A 15,495-nucleotide genomic window follows, 5' to 3' on the forward strand; every position below is an offset into this window, starting at 1 on the left:
CCAATAGCCAAAACACACACACACCTGCCCTTGTGTCCCACAGCAAGGATCCCTATAGTGAAAAGATACACACCCGACCTCATGTCTTGCAGCAAGGATCCCTTTAGCCAGAACACACATGCACACCCTTGTGTATTGTGGTGACAGTCCTTATAGCCAGAACACACGCTCAACATAGTATCTTACAGCAAGGGTCCCTATACTCAGAACATACACATACACTAGCCCTTGTGTGTGTCGGTGAGAGTCTATATATCCAGAACAGAACACAAACACACTAAACCTCATGTCTTGTGACAAGGGTCCCTATAGCTAGAACACTCACTCACCCTTATGTCCCATGGTGAGGGTCCCTATAGCCAAAACATACATACACACACACACAGGCCCTCATGTCTCTCATCGAGAGTCCATATATCCAGAACACATACACACACACACTCATCTCTCACAACAAGGGTCCCTAGAGCCAGAACAATCACCCACTCACCCTTATGTCTCACAGCAAGGATCCCTATGGCCTAAACACACACCCCATCTTCTGTCACGGCAAGGGTCCCTATAGCCAAAATACATACACATTAGTCCTCGTGTATCACGGCAAGGGTCCATATAGCTAGACCACACCCACTCCCACACTCACCCTCTTATCTCACAGCAAGGGTCCCTATAGTCAGAACACACACGCACACGCTCGCCGTAGTATCTTGCGGCAAGTGGCCCTACAGTCATTCACCCTCATGTGTGTCAGTGAGAGTCTGTATAGTCAGAACACACACAGTCATCCTCATGTCTCGCGGCACACACACACACACACACACACACACACACACACACACACACTCTCACTCGTGCCTCATGGCAAGGATTCCTATAGCCGGAAAACACACACACACACCCTTGAGTCTCACAGCAAGAGCCCCTATAGCCAGAACACACATGCGTACTTGCCCTTGTGTTTCATGTGAAGGGTCCATATACACAGAACACACACACATATTTGCCCTCATGTTTTACAGTGCGCACACACACAGACACACGCTCGCCCTCAAGTGTTATGGCAAGGGTTCCTATAGCCAGCACACAAACAAACACTTGCTCTCATGTGTGTCGGTGAGGGTTCATATATCCAGAATACACACACACACACACTCATCTCATGGCAAGATTTGCCTATAGCCAAATCGCACACACATCACCCTCTTCTCTCGCAGCAAGGGTCCCTATAACTAGAACACACTCATGCACTCACCCTGATGTTTCACACAAAAGGTCCATATATAAAGAACACACACTCGCCCTCATGTTTTACAGCATGCACACACACACAATCACTCATCTTCGAACCTCATGGCAAAGGTCCCCATAGACAGAACACACAATCTTGTCTGCCAGCAGCATTCCTATAGGAGGAACCCACACACGGTCACCCTCGTTTCTTGTGGCGAGGGTCCCTATAACTAGAATGCACACTTGCCATCCTGTCTTATCTGAGGGGTCCATATATCCAGAGCACACACACACTCGCCCTCGAGTCTCAGAGTGAGTGTCCTATAGCTGAAACACACACTCGCCACAGTATCATCCTGCGAGGGTCCCTATAGTCAGAACACACACATTGTGACAAAGTTCCTCCTACACCTTGGTGGGTCTTGCACTTACTGGCGGATCTGCTTGCCTTGGAGCTTCACGGCAGCCCTCAGCTTGGCCGTTTTTCTGAATTCACAGTCCAGGTCGACTCCTCCTGTGTCTGACCAGGAGTTGGGAGGATTTGGGGGGAACCCGGGCCTGCCCTCTACTCTGGGTTCCAGCCCAGGGCCCTGTGGAATGCAGCTGTCTAGAGTGCCTCCTGGAACAGCTGTGCGACAGCTACAACTCCCTGGGCTACTTCCCCATGGCCTCCTCCCAACACCTTCTTTATCCTCACCATAGGACCTTCCTCCTGGTGTCTGATAATGCTTGTACACCTCAGTCCTCCAACAGTCCGCGTTCTCACTCCTAGCGCCTCTTGCTCCCAGCTCCTCACACGCACACCACAAACTGAGCTCCTTTTTAAAACCCAGGTGCCCTGATTAGCCTGCCTTAATTGATTCTAGCAGCTTCTTGATTGGCTGCAGGTGTTCTAATCAGCCTGTCTTAATTGTCTCCAGAAGGTTCCTGATTGTTCTGGAACTTTCCCTGTTACCTTACCCAGGGAAAAGGGACCTACTTAGCCTGGGGCTAATATATCTGCTTCTATTACTCTCCTATAACCATCTGGTCCGACCCTGTCACAACATATACAAGCTCTCATGTGTGTCGGTGAGGGTCCATATATCCAGAACACACACACACACACTTGCCCTTGTGTCCAACAGCAAGGATCCTTATAGCTAGAACACACACATACACGTGCCTTGAGACAAGGATCTCTATAGCCAGAACACACACATATACACGCACTTACACTGCTGTCTGGCATCAAGGATCTCTATACCCAGAACAAACAAACACACACACACTCTGTGGTCTTGCAGCGAGGGTCCCTATAACCAGAACACACACACACACCCTCATGCCTCAAGGGCGAAAGTCCAAATAGCCTGACCACTCACACATGCCTGTTATCTGACTGCAAGGATCCATCTTATCCGGACACACACATAAACCCCCTTGTGTCTCACTCTGATGATCCTTACCAGCAGGACATACTTACACATCCTTGGGTATCACTGCTAGAGTCCATACACTAGGATACACACAGACACCCTCACATCTCATTTGGAGGGTCCATACTGCTGGGACACACACATCCTCACGCATCAGCGTGAGGGTCCATTCTCCTGGGATGCAAATGCACACCTTTGTGTCTGAGTATGAAGGTACATACTGCCAGGATACACATACGCTCTCCAGTCTCACTGCGGGGGTCTATACTGCTTAGACACATACACACACACCTTCCTGTCTGATTGCGAGGGTCCATACCAGCAGGAGACACATGCATCCCCTCGTATTTCGCTGTAAGGGTCTGTACCGCTAGGACACACACACACCCCCCATCCTGAGTGCAAGGGTCCATACCACCAGGCCTCACGGACACTCTCGTATCTCACTGCAAGAGACCACACCACCACAACACATATGCACATCCTTGTATCTCAGCGTGAGGGTCCATACTGATTGGACACGCCGAGCATTAAGACCCAAGGGCATACACGTGAGTGGATCAACAGGAAACACACACACCCCTCTTGTCTCAGTGAGAGGCTCATACCACTGGGACACAAGCGTAGGCCCTCAAGTTTGCGGACGATTCCAAGCTGGGAGGGGTTGCAAGTGCTTTGGAGGATAGGATTATAATTCAAAATGATCTGGACAAACTGGAGAAATGGTCTGAAGTAAATAGGATGAAATTCAATAAGGACAAATGCAAAGTACTCCACTTAAGAAGGAACAATCATTGCACACATACAAAATGGGAAATGACTGCCTAGAAAGGAGTACTGCGGAAAGGATCTGGGGGTCATAGTGGAGCTAAATAAGAGTCAACAGCGTAACGCTGTTGCAAAAAAAGCAAACATAATTCTGGGATGTATTAGCAGGAGTGTTGTAAGCAAGACTCGAGAAGTAATTCTTCCTCTCTACTCCGCACTGATTAGGCCTCAACTGGAATATTGTGTCCAGTTCTGGACGCCACATTTCAGGAAAGATGTGGACAAATTGGAGAAAGTCCTGAGAAGAGCAACAAAAATGATCAAAGGTCTAAAAAACATGATCTATGAGGGAAGATTGTAAAAATTGGGTTTGTTTAGTCTGGAGAAGAGAAGACTGAGAGGGGACATGATAAACAGTTTTCAAGTACGTAAAAGGTTACAAGGAGGAGGGAGAAAAATTGTTTTTCTTAACCTGTGAGGACAGGACAAGGAGCAATGGGCTTAAATTGCAGCAAGGGCGGTTTAGGTTGGACATCAGAAAAAAATTCCTAACTGTCAGGGTGATTAAGCACTGGAATAAATTGCCTAGGGAGGTTGTGGAATTTCCATCATTGGAGATTTTTAAGAGCAGGTTTGACAAACACCTGTCAGGAATGGTCTAGGTAATGCTTAGTCCTACCATGAGTGCAGGGGACTGGACTAGATGACCTCTCAAGGTCCCTTCAAGTCCTATGATTCTATGTCTGACTGTGAGTATACACACCGCTAGGAGGCACACACACATCCTCATGTATCACTATAATAGCCCATACAGCCAGGATACACACACATGTCCTCATGTCTCAGTGCCAGTGTCCATATCACATGGACACACATGCGTGCCCTCCTGTCTGAGTGTGAGATTCTCTATCCCCAGGAACAACACGCACACCCTCACATCTCACTTTGAGGGCTCATACTGCCAAGACACACATGCACTCCCTTGAGTCTGACTGTGACTGTCCATACAGCCAGGGTACATGCACACACCCCCATGTCAGTGAGAAGATCCACATTGCCGGGACACAAATGCATGTCCTTAAGTCTGAGTGCCGGGGTCTATACCACCAGAACACAAACACACACGCTTGTGGCTGCCAGGACATTCACATGCATGCCATCACAACTGTGTTAGTGGTGGACTAACAGGAAACATACACAGCTCAGGTATGTGTGTACAGGTCTCAGTGCAGGGGCCATACTGCCAGGACACACACACAGGTCCTTGTGTCTGTCTGTGAAAGTGTACGTACTACTGGGAAACACACATACATTCTTATGTCTCACTGTGAAAGTCTGTACAGCCAGGATACACAGGCTGCAGACATACCCCCTGTCCCTGTGCATGATGGGCTTATACCACAGGTCACTCATGTACAGCCTCCTGAGTGTGAGGGTCTGTACCGCCAGGACGCACACACATGCCTTCCATCTCATTTAGAGGGTCCGTACGACCAGGTTACACAGGAACACCCCCATGTCTCACTGAGAGAGTCAGTACATCCAGAACAAACACAACCTCGGATCTCAGTGCAAGGGTCCATGCCACTTAGACACAAATGTGCACCCTCGAGTCTCATGGCAAGGGTCCCTATAGCCAGAACACATACACTCGCGCTCTCCTCTCTTGTGGTGATGGTCTCTATAACTAGAATGTGAATGCACACACACATACACACCCCCCGAAGTCCTCATTTCTTCCAGCATGGGTCCCTGTAGTCAGAACACACATGCACACTTGCCCTTCTGTCGCACACAAAGGGTTCCTCTAGCCAGAACACATTCACCTTTGTGTCTCATGGCAAGGATCCCTATAGAATACTCACTCTTGTGCCTCATGTCGAGGATCCCTATAGCTAGAACACACACAGACACACACACAATCATGTCTCATGGCAAGAGTCGTCTATAGCCAAATCACACACACACTCGCCCTCTTCTCTTACGGCGAGGGTCCCTATAGCTAGAACACACAGGTGCACTTGCCCTCGTGTTTCACACAAAGTGTCCATATATAGAGAACACACATTCGCCCTCATGTTTTACAGCACGCACACACACACCTTCAAATCCCATGGTAAAGGTCCCTATGGCCAGAAGACACACACACTTGCCCTCCTGTCATACATGAAGGGTCCATATATTGAGCACACGTGTGCACGCGCACACACTCACACACTCATTTTCTTGTCTCATGGCAAGGATTCCTATAGCCAGAACACACGCTTGCTATAGTATCATGCAGCGAGACTCCTCATAGTCACAACACACTCACATACTTGTTCTCATATATCCAGAACACACACACACTTGCCCTCGAGTCTCACATCAACAGTCCCCATATTCAGAACACAGACACTGGCCCTTGAGTCTCATGGTCAACGTTTCTATTGACAGAACACACATGCACCCTCTTGGCAGTATGAACCACTGAACTCAGACTCGGTGTGCATTTGTGTCCTAATTGCCCATATCATCGCATTGATGCATGAGGACATACGTGTGCCAGCAGCAGAGACTCTCTCATGGAGATGCGAGGGTGTGCACATGTGTCCTGGTGGTACGGACCCTGGCACTAAGACACATGGACATGCATGTGTCTTCCGGCCATGTGGATCATCTCACTGACGTGAGGGTGTGTGCACACTCCCTGGCTGTATGGACAGTCACAGTGAGACTCAAGGGAGTGCATGTGTCTCCTGGCAGTACAGACCCTCAGAATGAGATATGAGGGTGTGTGTGTCGTTCCTGGTGATAGAGAATCTCACACTCAGACAGCAGGGCACGCATGTGTGTTCCTGTGATATGGACAGTTGCACTGAGACATGAGGGCATGTGTGTGTATCCTGGCTGTATGGGCTATTGTAGTGATACATGAGGATGTGTGTGTGCCTCCTGGTGGTGTGTATACTCACAGTCAGACATGAGGGCCTATGATTGTGTTCCAGTGGTACGACCCTCTAACTGAGACAGGAAGTGTGTGCGTGTTTCCTGTTGATCCAGTCAAGTGTATGCCCTTGTGTCTTAATGCTCGGAGTGTCCCGTCAGTATGGGCCCTTCCTGTCTCAGTGCGATGGTCCATGCCACTGGGAAACGTACAGACCCTTGTGCTCATGGCAAGGGTGCATGTCACACACACACACACTTCATTTCTCTATACGAGGCTCTATACCTCCCAGACACAGCCCCTCCTGTCTCACTGTAGGATCCATGCAGTCAGAACAGATGCATAGCCCGCTCAGTTCTCATTTCCCAGGTCTTTATGCCAGGGACACATAACATGCCCTGGTGTCGCACTGCAAGCGTCCGTGCCCCCGGGACACTCACACATGTCCTCGTGTCTCATTTCAAGGGTTGGTACCAGCAGAACACACACGCATGCCTGTGTGTGTCTGTATAAGGGTTCACACTGCTCTCTCTGTCTCACACACACACACGTACATCTCAGTACATGTACACAGCAGCTGGGAGGGTGCTTCCCAGGGTGGGTAGTCAGACACATGGTAGCTCTGCTAGAGCAAGCGTGCTAAAAACAGTGTATCTGGGGACAGCAGCTCAGGCTAGCTGCCCAGGGCAGGTTTGTAGTCTGGCAGGTGGCCTGAAAGGCTGCTACGTTTAGCACACTGGCTCAAGCAGAGCTAGCACGTCTGTCCATCTAAGCTAGGAAGAACGCTCCCAACTGCAGCACAGAGGCTCCCACAGTGTGAGGGTTCATAACCCCGAGACATACCCACCCCACCCTCCTGTCTCAGTGTGAGGGTGCATAACCCTGAGACACACCCACCCACCCTCCTGTCTCAGTGTGAGGGTGCATAACCCTGAGACACACATGCACACCCTTCTGTCTTAGTGTAAGCGTTCATACCCCCGAGACACACGCACACACCTTCCTGTCTCAGTGGGAGGGTGTGACACTCTGTATCTCGGGGGAACACCCTGTGCCCCCACGTTCATCCTTATAATACGATTGTGTGGTATCCAATGCAAAGTTTGTCATGTCGGGTATCTTCGGAAGGCTCATGATGCACTGAACATTGTTGGTACAGTAATGTTCTAGTAATGTTATAGGTTTTAATTTCATGTATACAGTTATGAGGCTGTAAATGTATCCTCATGGCTTAAAACAAGCCCAGGCTAAACTCTCCAGGAACAGAGGGGCAGTTCACACCTCATCAGGACATGTACAGGACAAACCCAGCCCAGCCTCACAGGAACAAAGGACACTGGCCTAAGCAGCAAAAAAAGGTTGGTTGGACTCTCGAGGAGTCACCTCCCTTCTCTTGGTCAGTTTGGGACTGCGATGAGGTAATGTTCACCTGACCCTGAAGGCGGGGGGGGGGGGGGCAAAGCCAAGAGGGAAGAAAGAACATGATAAAAAGGAGAGACATTTGCCATGCTCTTCCTCTCTCTTCCACCTCCATTCACAGACACCAAGTGACTGAAGTGCTGATCAAAGGGGAGAGCCTGGCTGAAGGGGGGAGGGATAGCTCAGTGGTTTGAGCATTGGCCTGCTAAACCCAGGGTTGTGAGTTCAATCCTTGAGGTGGCCATTTAAGGATCGGGGCAAAAATTGGGGATTGGTCCTGCTTTGAGCAGGGGCTTGGCCAGATGACCTCCTGAGGTCCCTTCCAACCCTGATATTCTATGATTCAACCAGCCAGGCTGTGGTGAGAAGCATATAAGTTTGTATGGGAACTGAAAGTGTTGAGATCAGCTTAGAATGCATTTTGCTTTTATTTCATTTGACCAAATCTGACTTCTTGTGCTTTTGACTTATAATCACTTAAAGTCTATCTTCTGTAGTTAATAAATGTGTTTGTTTATTCTACCTGATGCAGTGCATTTGGTTTGGAGCGTGAGACTCCCCTTGGGATAACAAGCCTGGTACATATCAATTTCTTTGTTAAATTGACAAACTCATATAAGCTTGCAGCATTCAGCGGGCATAACTGGACACTGCAAGACGGAGGTTCCTAGAGTTGTGTCTGGCACCAGAGATATTGGCTAGTGTCATTCAATTGCACTATCCAAGCAGAGAGCTGGCCAAAAGTGCTCACTCACATAGCTGGGAACAGCTTACATGACCGGGAGTGGGTGTTCTCACAGCAGAGTTGGGTAAGACTGGCTCTCAGAGTCGAGGATTGGAGTGACCTAGCGGATCACCTGTCCAGATAACACCAGAGGAATGTCACAGAAGGTGCATACCTCCGAGACACACACACATTCCCTGATGTCTCAGTGTGAGTGTTTATACCCCAGAGACACACACGCAAACCATTCTGTCGCAGCGTGAGCCTTCATACCCCCAAGGCACACATACAGACCCTCCTGTCTCAATGTAAGAGTTCACACCCCTGCGACACAAACCCACATCCTCCTGTCTCTGTGTGAGCATTCATACCCCCAAGAGACACACACACACACATCCTCCTGTCTCATGGAGAGAGTTCATACCCGCGAGGCAGACACACACACATACCTGTCTCAGTGTGACCATTCATACACCCAAGACACACACACACCCCCTCCTGTCTCAATGTCAAGGTTCCTGGCCCCAAGACACACACACACACACACACACACACCTGTCTCACTGAAAAGGTTCAGACCCCCTAGACACACCTTCCTGTCTCGGGGGGGGGGGTTCATACCCCCGAGACACACACACACACAAATTCCTGTCTCTGTGTGACCATTCATACCCTCGAGACACACACCCACACCCTCCTGTCTCAGTGGGAGGGTTCATAGCCCTGAGACACACACACAACTTCCTGTCTCAGTGTCAAGGTTCCAAGCCCCCGAGACACACACACACACACACACACACACACACACTTCTATCTCAGTGAGAGGGTTCATACCGCCTAAGCACACTCCTGTCTCAGTTGGAAGGTTCATACTCCCAAGAGACACACGCACACACCCTCCTGTCCCAATGTGAGCGTTCATACACCCAAGACATACACACACACCCTCCTGTCTCAATGTCAGAGTTTATACCCCCGAGAGACACACACCCTCCTGTCTCAGTGCAGGGTTCATAACCCCAAGACACACACACCCTCCTGTCTCAGTGAGAAAGTTCAGACTCCCTAGCCACACCCTTCTGTCTCAGTTGCCGGGTTCATACTCCCGAGACACACACACGCATCCTCCTGTCTCAGTGTCAGAGTTCATACCCCTGGGGACACAAACACACACCCTCCTATATCAGTGAGATGGTTCACAGCCCTGAAAAACACTCACACACACACACACACACACACACACACACACACACACCACCTCCTGTTTCAGTGAGAGGGTTCATACCCCCGAGACACAAAAACAAACACACATCCTCCTGTATCAGTGAAAGGGTTCATAGCTCCCGAGACAGATAGACACACACACACCCTCCTGTCTCAGTGAGAAGGTTCATACCCCCTGGGCACACCCTCCTGTCTCAGTTAGAGGGTTCATAGTCCCGGGACACAAACACATACCCTCCTATCTCAATATGTGCGTTCATACACCCGAGTCACGCATACACACAGACCCTCCTGTCTCAGCGTGAGCGTTCATACACCCGAGACACACACACACACCCTCCTGTCTCAGTGAGAGGGGTCGTATACCTGAGGCACACCCTTCTGTCTCAGTGGGAGGGTTCATATCCCCGACACACACACGCACACCTTTTGTCTCAGTGGGAGGGTTCATATCCCCGAGACACACATGCACAAACTCCTGTCTCAGTGAGAGGGTTCATATCACTGAGACACACAAGCACCCCCGCCTGTGTCAAAGGGAGGGTGCATACCCCCGAGACAGACATGCACACCCTCCTATCTCAATGTGAGCGTTCTTATCCCCAAGACCCTCCTGTTACAGTGTGAGCGTTCATACTCCAAAGACGCACAGAGAGCCTCCTCCCTCAGTGTGAGCATTCATGCCCCCGAGACACTCACACACAGACATATGCCATCCTCCTTCAGTGAGAAGTCTTATAACCCCAAAGCACACCCTTCTGTCCCAGTGAGAAGGTTCATACACCCAACACACACGCACACACACACACACACACCCTCCCTCCTTTGCCAGTGAGAAGGTTCAGACTCCATAGCCACACCCTCCTGTCTCAGTGGCAGGGTTAATACGCCTGAGACATATGTGCACAACCTCCTGTCTCAGTGTGAGTATTCATACAACCGACACACACACACATACGCACACACTCCTGTCTCAATGAGAGGGTTCATATGCCTGAGGCACACTCTTCTGCCTCAGTGGGAGGGTTCATATCCCCAAGACACTCACTCACACTTCGTCTCAGTGAGAGGGTTCATACCCCCGAGACACAAACACACACATTCCTGTCTCAGTGTGAGCGTTCATACACCCGAGACACACACGCACACAATCCTGTCTCAATATCAGAATTCATAGCCCCGCGACACAAACGCACATCCTCCTGTCTCACTGTGAACGTTCATACACCCAAGACACACACCCTCCTGTCACATTGAGAAGGGTCACACCCCCTAGACACACACACACACCCTCCTGTCTCAGTGAGAGGGTTCGTAACCCATAGACACACCCTCCTGTCTCAGTGTGAGCAGTCATATCCCCAAGACAAACACACATCCTCCTGTCTCAGTGAAAGGGTTCATAGCCCTGGAGACACAGACACACACAAACACACCCCCTCCTGTCTCAGTGAGAGGGTTCATATCTCCTAGGCACACCCTCCTCTCTCAGTGGCAGAGTTAATACCCCCAAGAAACATGTGCACAACCTCCTGTCTCAGTGGGAGTATTCATACACCCAAGAAACACACACACACACCCCTGTCTCAGTGAGAGGGTTAATATGCCTGAGGCACTCATACACACCTCTTGTCTCAGTGGGAGGGTTCATATCCCCGAGACACAAACGCACACACTCCTGTCTCAGTATCAGAATTCATACCCCCACAACACAAACGCACACCCTTGGGTCTCAGTGTGAGCATTCATACACCTGAGACAGACACGCACACCCTCCTGTCTAAGTGTCAGTGTTCATACCCCTGAGAGAAACACACACACCCTCCTGTCTCAGTGAGAGGGTTGATATCACCAAGACACACACACACACACACACACACACACACACACACGCGCGCGCCATCCTCTTTCAGTGAGAAGGCTTAAACCGCCGAGGCACACCCTCTGCTTTCAATGGGAGAGTTAATATCCCCGAGACACCCATGCACACACTCCTGTCTCAGTATCAGAATTCATACCCCCGCGACATGAACGCACATCCTCCTAAGTGTCAGCAGACACACACACACATACACCCTCCTGTCTCATTGAGAGGGTTCTTCCCTCCGAGACAAACACACACACACGTCCTCCTCTCTCAGTGAGAGGGTTCATACCACCAAGTAACACGAGCACCCCCTCCTGTCTCAGTGTCAGGGTTCATACCCCCGGGACACAACCCCCCCCACACACACACACCCTCCTGTCTCAGTGTCATACCCCCAAGACACACACACACACACACACACACACACACCATCCTTTCTCAGTGAGAAGGCTTATGCCTCCAAGGCACACCCTCCTGTCTCAGTGGGAGGGTGTATTGTCCCAAGACACGTGCACACACCCTCCTGTCTCGGTGTGAGTGGTCATACCCCCGAGACACACAACACACACCCTCCTGTCTCAGTGAGAGGGTTCATACCCCCTAGGCACACCCTCCTATCTCAGTGTGAGCATTCATACACCCGAGACACACGCACACACACATCCAACACACACCCTTCTGTCTCAGTGGGAGGGTTCATACCCCCGAGACACACATTCACACACTCCTGTCTCAGTATCAGAATTCATACCCCAGCGACACAAAAGCACACCCTGTCTCAGTGTGAGCGTTCATACACCCAAGACACACACACCCTCCTGTCTCAGTGTCAGGGTTTAATCCCCCAGGAGACACACACACACATATGCCATCCTCTCTCAGTGAGAAGGTTTATACCTCCTAGGCACACCCTCCTGTCTCAATGTCAGGGTTCATACCCCCGAGACACAAACGCACACCCTCCTGTGGCAGTATCAAGATTCATACCCCCACGACACAAACGCACACCCTCCTGTCTCCGTGTGAGTGTTCATACACCCGAGACACACACACACACACCATCCTGTCTCAGTGAGAGGGTTCATACCCCCGAGACACACACACACACACACTGTCCTGTCTCAGTGAGCGGTCATACCTCTGAGACACACACACAAAAACATACACCGTCCTGTCTCAGTGAGAGGGTTCATACCCTCTAGGCACACCCTCCACTCTCAGTGGCAGAGTTAATACCCCCGAGACACATTTGCACAACCTCCTGTCTCAGTGTCAGGGTTCCTACCCCGAAACACACACACACACACACACACGCACCCCTTCCTGTCTCAGTAGGAGCATTCATACACCCGAGACACACACACACTCACCCTCCTGTCTCAGTGTCAGCGTTCATACCCCAGGACACACCCCCTCACCCTCCTGTCTCATTCAGAGGGTTCATACCCCCGAGACACACACACAAATCCTCCTGTCTCAGTGAGAGGGTTCATATCACCGAGACACGTAAGCACCCCCGCCTGTGTCAATGGGAGGGTGCATACACCCAAGACAGACACACACACACTCCTATTTCAATGTGAGCGTTTATATCCCCAAGACCCTCCTCTTGCAGTGTGAGCATTCATACCCCGAAGACACACACACAGACCCTCCCGTCTCTGGGTGAGCGCTCATACACCTGAGATACATACACATTCACACCATCCTGTCTCAGTGGGAGAGTTCATACCCCAAGACACACACACACACCCTCCTATCTCAGTGTGAGCTTTCATATCCTCGAGACACACACACGCACGCCCTCCTGTCTCAGTGTCAGGGTTCATACCCTGAGACACACACCAACACACCTCCTGTCTCAGTGAGAACGTTCAGACTCCCTAGCCACACCCTCCTGTCTCAGTGTCAGAATTCATACCCCAGAGACGCAAATGCACACCCTGTCTCAGTGTGAGCATTCATACACCCAAGACACACACACACCCTCCTGTCTCAGTGTAAGGGTTTATACCCCCAGGATACACACACACACCATCCTGTCTCATTGAGAGGGTTCATACCCCCTAGGCACACCCTCCTGTCTCAATGGCAGAGTTAATACCCCCAAGACACATGTGCACAACCTCCTGTCTCAGTTTGAGCATTCATACACCCCCACACACCCACACACCCTCCTGTCTCAGTATGAGTGGTCATACCCCTGAGACACACACAGACAAACACCCTCCTGTCTTAGTGAGAGGGTTCATACCCCCTAGGCACACCGTCCGCTTTCAGTGGCAGAGTTAATACCCCCGAGACACATGTGCACAACCTCCTGTCTCAGTGTCAGGGTTCCTACCCCGAAACACACACACACAACCTCCTGTCTCAGTGGGAGAGTTCATACCACCAAGACACACCCTCCTGTCTCAGTGGGATGGTGCATACCCCCGAGACACACACGCAAATCCTCCTGTCTCAGTGGGAGCAGTCATACCCTGGGACACACGTGCATACCCTCGCATCTCAGTGCAAGGTTCTGAAGCACTGGGATACACACGCACACCCTCGTGTCTCAGTGTGAGGGTTCATACCCCCAGTACACACACACACACACACACACACACACACACACACGTGCCTTATTTCAAGGGTCCATACAACCAGAATACACACACACAATCCCCTGTCTCAGTGTGAGGGTCCATACCACAGTCTGGTACATATCCATGCTCTCATTTCTCAGTGCAAGGGTCTGTAACACAGGAACACACACACACCTATGTGTGTCAGTGTGAGCTTCCGTTCCGCCAAGATGCACATACTCATACCCTCGCATCTCGAAGGTCCATACCACCAGGACACACATGTGTACACCCCTGTCTGAATGTGAGAGTCCATAACATGGCAAGATGCACACATCCTCGAGTCTCAATGAAAGGGTCCATTCCGCTGGGACACACACATGTCCGTGGGTGTCAGTGTGAGGGTCTGTACCACCAGAACACGTACACACCCTCATGTGTCATTTCAAGCTCCATACAGTCAGGACACACAGGCACGCCCCCGTGTTTCACTGCCACGGGCCGTACCACCACTTCAGACACACCCCCGTGTGTCTCAGCATGAGGGTCTGTACCAACAGGGATACATGCAGGACACATGTCTCCCTACAAGGGTCTGTACTGCCAGGACACGCACACATCCCCTCATGTCTCACTGCTAGGATCCATAGCACCCGTCAACACATACATGCGCTCATGTCTCAGTGTGAGGGTCCATACCGCCAGGACACTCACAGACACCCTTGTGTATCAGTGCAAGACTCCATAGCTCCAGGACACACACGCACACCCCTGGGTCTGAGTGCGAAGGTCTTTACTGCTGGGACACACACACGCTCACCTCTTGTCTCAGTGCAAAGGTCGATTTTCTCTTATGTGCCACACACAGGCACCCCTGTGAATCATCACTAACTGCGCACAAGCAATGCTAAGCAAACACCAGTTAAAAAGCAGAGGCCCAGATCCCAGGCTAGTGCAAATCAGCACACTTCAGCTGGTTTCAACACAGCTATGCTGATTTCCTCTTGGCTGAGGGGTCCACCCCCTGCCTTCAAAATCCCCCCACAGCCATCACCATAGACACGGCTGCTAACAATCAGAGCATCGCCCTGAGCCACATGCTGTTTGCCCCAGCTTCACAGTGCAGGAAATCTAGTTTTATCCTTTTGGCTTTGGCACATGCTTGACTCTCTACCACCCGGCTGTACAACACGGCTGGCCGAGCAAAACATCTGGGACCATGGCAGAAACCACCGCGAGTCGAGAGATGAATCAAGCGGATGGGAGGGAGGGAGGGAGGGAGGGAGGGAGAGAGGGAAGAAAAATAACCGGAAGAGAGAAATGAAGGAGGGATGGTGGGAAGATCAGAA

The 15,495-nt window shown here is 50.8% G+C and overlaps 1 protein-coding gene across 29 annotated transcripts in view; it reads right to left on the minus strand.

Annotated features, from left to right (window-relative positions):
- The window catches only part of NRXN2 (neurexin 2), a 253,023-nt gene that overhangs the window by 210,194 nt on the left and 27,334 nt on the right, over positions 1–15,495 (minus strand). The window lies entirely within an intron of this gene.

Source organism: Natator depressus, chromosome 7 (assembly GCF_965152275.1).
Source record: "Natator depressus isolate rNatDep1 chromosome 7, rNatDep2.hap1, whole genome shotgun sequence".
Lineage (NCBI taxonomy): Eukaryota > Metazoa > Chordata > Testudines > Cheloniidae > Natator > Natator depressus.